Source organism: Myotis davidii, unplaced genomic scaffold, assembly GCF_000327345.1.
Source record: "Myotis davidii unplaced genomic scaffold, ASM32734v1 scaffold866, whole genome shotgun sequence".
NCBI lineage: Eukaryota > Metazoa > Chordata > Mammalia > Chiroptera > Vespertilionidae > Myotis > Myotis davidii.
The window spans coordinates 423,151-428,227 of record NW_006297145.1 but is presented as its reverse complement, the minus strand read 5'-3'; the positions used below and the strand labels follow the sequence as shown (position 1 = coordinate 428,227).

The 5,077-nt window shown below is 42.5% G+C and overlaps 2 long non-coding RNA genes across 2 annotated transcripts in view; one reads left to right on the top strand and one right to left on the bottom strand.

Moving 5' to 3' along the window:
- The window catches only part of LOC107184521, an 8,176-nt gene extending 7,122 nt beyond the window's left edge, over positions 1-1,054 (top strand). The window contains exon 3 of the long non-coding RNA XR_001515371.1: positions 968-1,054. This is a non-coding gene — a long non-coding RNA (uncharacterized LOC107184521). The remainder of the gene's footprint in view (positions 1-967) is intronic.
- Positions 568-5,077, bottom strand: part of LOC107184520 — a 21,730-nt gene continuing 17,220 nt past the window's right edge. The window contains exon 3 of the long non-coding RNA XR_001515370.1: positions 568-578. This is a non-coding gene — a long non-coding RNA (uncharacterized LOC107184520). The remainder of the gene's footprint in view (positions 579-5,077) is intronic.

Sequence of the window (5,077 nt, the reverse complement as noted above, 5' to 3'; positions counted from 1 at the left end):
CTTTCCCTGAATGCCTTTCTATCAAAGATCAATCTATCCTTTAAACCCCCCCTCAAATGCTACCTCCAGGAAGTCTTCCCTATTCATCTTCACTGAAAATAATCTGTAGTCTGTACTCCCTCTCATACTACTTACATCATGTCTTGTATTGGCATTCTCTATACTTATATCCTCACTCTTCCAGTAGGCTACTTGATAAAAGGGCATGCCTTATATGCCTCCCTCTTCCTCATACTCTGTTCAGGTCTGGGCATACAGGAAATGTCAGTTAATAACAAGAAAACAAGTAAATAAATAAAATTTGATCATGACACTCTCCTATCTAAGCTCTTTCAATAGCTTCCATTCCATTCAGATTAAACCCAAACTTTCTAAACCCAATTGTTCACTTCTCCAGTGTCATCTGGAGAAGGGGGCACCACCTCCCCTTTGTCCTACATATATGCTTCTCCTCTATATGCCCTTTGAGCATATAGAACTCTTTCTGGCCTTGGGGCCTTCACACATATTCTTCTCTTTCTGAAACCCACTTCCTCCCATTAATTTCCTGGTCCACAATTTGACATTTAAGGTTTCACCTTAAAAGCCACATACTCAAAAAAATACCCTCTTGGATATATATCATGAGGGCCCTGGCAGGAAACAGGTAGCACATACCAAGTGGGGTAAATGTTAAGAAAGGGCTATGGACCAAGGTGTGGACAGAGTTTATAAACACCAACAAGAAATCATGAGCCCTAGCCAGTTTGGTTCAGTGGATAGAGCGTCAGCCTGGGTTCAATTCCAATCAAGGGCACATACCTTGGTTACAAGCTCCTCCCTGGCCTGGGCCCTGATTGGGACACCAATTGATGTGTCTCTTTCACATCGATGTTTCTCTCTGTCTTTCCCTCTCTTTTCCACTCTCAATGGAAAAATATCCTCAGGTGAAGATTAACAAAGAGAGAAAGGGGGGGGAAGGGAGAAGCTCCTTCCGCTATCTCACAGTGCTTTTAAAAGCAACATGGAGAGAGAGAAAGAGAGAAAGAGAGAAAGAGAGAAAGAGAGAAAGAAAGAAAGAAAGAAAGAAAGAAAGAAAGAAAGAAAGAAAGAAAGAAAGAAAGAAAGAAAGAAAGAAAGAGAAAGAAAGAAAGAAAGAAGTCACAAGTGCAGTGTCGCAGGACTATCAACAGCGAGCAGACATTACCTTGCTCAGGCCTGAAGCAGGAGGGGAGGGAATGTGTACAAGAACCTGGAGAGAATAGGTGTAAGAAGAAGGCTACCTTAAAGTACTGGTGGCCTTCAGTAGAAGGTCACAGTTAAGCAGGAAAACCTAGTAGAGAAGGGACTAGGGAAGTAAATACCCCACCCCATTCTCTCACTGTCCCAACCAATGACCAATCCCCAGTTGGAAGCAGAGGGGCTCTTTAAGGCAGTCTGTGCAGGCCAGCCTCCTGGGAAGGGTGGAGGTGGGAGGAAGGTTGACAGGGTGGTCAGCAGCTACCCAGCACATCACCCATTCTCAAGTAAACCCTCCTGTTCTTCTGCCTCATAGCAACACATGCTTTTTCATCTAAGTATTCAATCAAATTTTCACTCTGACCCTTTTTTTGCTTAATGTCTATGAGCACCTTCAGACGGTAAACCCCATGGCCATGAAGACATAAGCCTGGCTTGATGTGCTGGCTCACTACAGCATTCCCAGAATCTAGTTTATAGGAGGTGCTGAATAAATCCTGCTAACGAATGGGAGAACACAGGCATCAGTCAGAGACACAGCCACATGTATAATTATACACATACATAGCTCAGTTTCAAAGGGAGAAACCTCCTCTACAGAATTAAGGAATGCCAAGACATTTCATATCAAAGTCAGTTCAATGAAAACAAAATGCTGCCTAGCGTAGACACTCACACTCTAACTTCAAAAAGAGCTGGTCATTTTCTAGTAAAAGAAAGAGTCCTTCCTATTACCTACTATGGAAACACTGTGAGCCAGACTAGAGAAGCTATCACTGTGCTGTACAGAACTGTTATCTTCCCCAGTCCACAATGCAGATTTAAATAAGGTCGAGTGGAAGTATTCCCCTTGAACTCTGTTCTCCACAGACCTCGGAAGCTCCCAAACTCAACTTCACAGCTTCAAAAGAAGGAAAGCGCTAACAAATCCCTAATTTCCTCCTTCTGGTCTTGAGATTTTATGCATCTTCCAAAAGATTAGATTTCTCTTAGCTCTTGTGGTAACAACATAATGAACAATCCAGACACAAAGCTTTTCGATCGAATTCTCCAGAAGGTCATAAGCCGTGTATTTTATAGACAGCTAAATTTGACAACCAACCACAAACTTCTACATTTGCAACTCTCAGTCCCTCAACACATTCACACTTGGCCGGGAAGGAGGAAGTCTTTTTCCTTAGCATTACTACAAGAAATCATTTCTAGTATTTCATCATTCTCTTAGTTCTTCAAATGCATCAAGTGCCATGTTCTCTCCAACAACAGGACCATATTACTGATATTCATCCCCTTTTCCCCCAACTAGTTGTAGAAAGATGGGGTATATTAATACCTGCACCACAGAGTTAGTGTGAGGAATAATGGAGACAGTAAGGTAATTGGGATAGTACAGGGAAGGTGCATGAAAGAGCACCTGGCACACAGTGACGCCTCAGTTAAGTACTGTCATCACAATCATTAATGGCTACTTTACTTTCAAATTATCCTTCCAACCTCCAATCCTATAGAACTTGCTCCAGGAAGATTTAATGTCCCCCAAATCAGAATGGGGGCATTCATGTAATTGAGTGCCTTTCCTTCATGGCACTACTTATAATCCAAAATTATGTGTGATTCAAATCATCATAAAAGTAATGTAGATGTCCCTGACTATGAGAGGATTTGTGCAGCTAGCAAGTGTGTTATTGGTCACCATTGTATCTCCAATTTCTGGGGAAATGTTTCACACTTAGTGCTCAAAATACACGCAAACAAGAAGATGAGCACACAACCTCTCCCCCTCTGGCTATGGCACAATAATCACCACCAATTTCCATAAATGTCCTCCATGCTCACTATGTCAAGAGCTCTGAAGGTGGATATTTTAGGAAGCTAATGCATCAAGAAGTCCCATGAATACACACCCCAGTTGCCAGAGTCACCAGTGAGCCAGAATCCAAGGATCCATATTTCTAATCAGACAGTATCCTGAGTATAGGCAGGAAATGGTGGGAGGTCTGTGTTATGGGCTAAATGTTTGCATCCTTCCAAAATATGTATGTTGTAACCCTAACACCCTACATGTTGATAAGTGTGGGAGAGAAGGATATTGAAGCACTGAGCCCAGTTTCCAGGTAGATATGTGACAGAATCAAGGACTATCATCCATGGTGATCTTGTGTGCTCAGAGCAAAAATCAAAGTGCTTAGTATGAGTAAAGGTTTAACAACATGCCTTCACCTTTTCTATGGGAAAACAACTATTGGTCCACCTTTAACACTGCTCATGGGAAAATGACCTTTGATTGATAAACTGTCTCTAGACTGAGCAGATTTGGAATGAACTATGAAAACCTGGTTGAATGGCATAGATTTAGGCTTCACCCAGGGTGAGACCTGGAAGCTGTGAAACAGGTATTAGTTCCAAGCGAGCTTAAGGCTTTTAAACCAGAGTGGCCCCTATACCCAAGAGCGGAGTCTCATTGCAAAGTCAACACGTGTGTTTCTCACGGGAGGACAATCACCCTTGGACTGCCATGAAGACCCTCGCTGAAGAGACACACCTGATATTGCCCTCTGGACCTGCAGTGCTTCCTCTGTGTCATTCTTCTAGGTGAAGTGGCCCACAGTGGTCATGTCAGCTTGATTATCAATCATTGCTATTCAAAGTATGGCCTTTGGAGGGACAGCATTAATGGAACTTGCTAGAAATGTGGTCAGCCCCACCCCAGATCTACTAAATTAGAATCAACATTTTAGCAAGTTCCCCAGGCAACTACAATGCATAATGAAAGTTTCTGAGGCAGTGGTTATAGATGAACCCAGGACCAGGACTGGTAGTCACATGGTATGGGCAGAAGAGTGGACACTAGCCCATTGCTGCCACTCTTAGGATGATCTGACTCATTCCCAAGACGGATCCACATTCATGTGTATTCTTTCTTGTTATTCCTAGCTTTTACTTGTACGTCTTTAATCACATCATTAACGATGCTCTCCAGAGGACTAGTCAGTGTTATTATAACTACTATTAATGAATTAGCCCTGAATCCCATGCAGCAGGCCAACAACTTCCACAGTGTTTTAAACGCATTAACTGCTAGGCTTTATTTCTTCTCCCCTAAAATGATTATGAAGCTTCATTACGTCAAAGGAAGAGAAAGAGGGAAGAAAGGCAAAGCCATGTGGCCTCAAAGCCGGGGTTCCCCTGACCCAGGAAGTCCAGCCTGGATCCTCCCAGGGGTATCCACCAGGAAACCAAAGCCAGGACTTCCCAGGAGGAGTGCCTGCCAGGAGCACCTTGCCAAGCTGGGTCTGGGTTTCAGTCCTTGAAGGACAGGGGAATCGTCTTCAAAGTTCTGCCAGACCTCATCTCTCTCAGTTCCCATACAAGGTTTTCAGCCTGGCCAGTTCTTTGTCAGCTCCGTTAACATTTTCTGACATGAAGGACAGAGGGACTACCCCAGAAAGCTACAGTAAGAGCAAGAAGAAAAGGACACACAGGGCTGGGTCAATCACTCCGTGGGCTAGTTTCAGAGGAAGAAATTGAATTTTATTTCTTATACATTCCACATTCCCTGGAAAGAGGTAGTGAAAGGTAGTACAAGGTTTTCAGACAAAGAAGTAATAGATTTTCCCATAGCCTGTAGGAAACTACATATATTTCTAAAAGAAAGTAAGAGTATAATATATATTCACTCTACTGTAATCACAAGATATTAGTTGTGGTAAATATTATGGACCATTTCTAGTATTTCTTTATTAAAAGCGATATATGTTCATTATAAATAATATGGGACAAAAATATGTAACAAAATTAAGAGACGTATACTTGGTAAAATTGCAGGTGAGTGAGCAGAAGGGAATAAGGACCAAGAAGG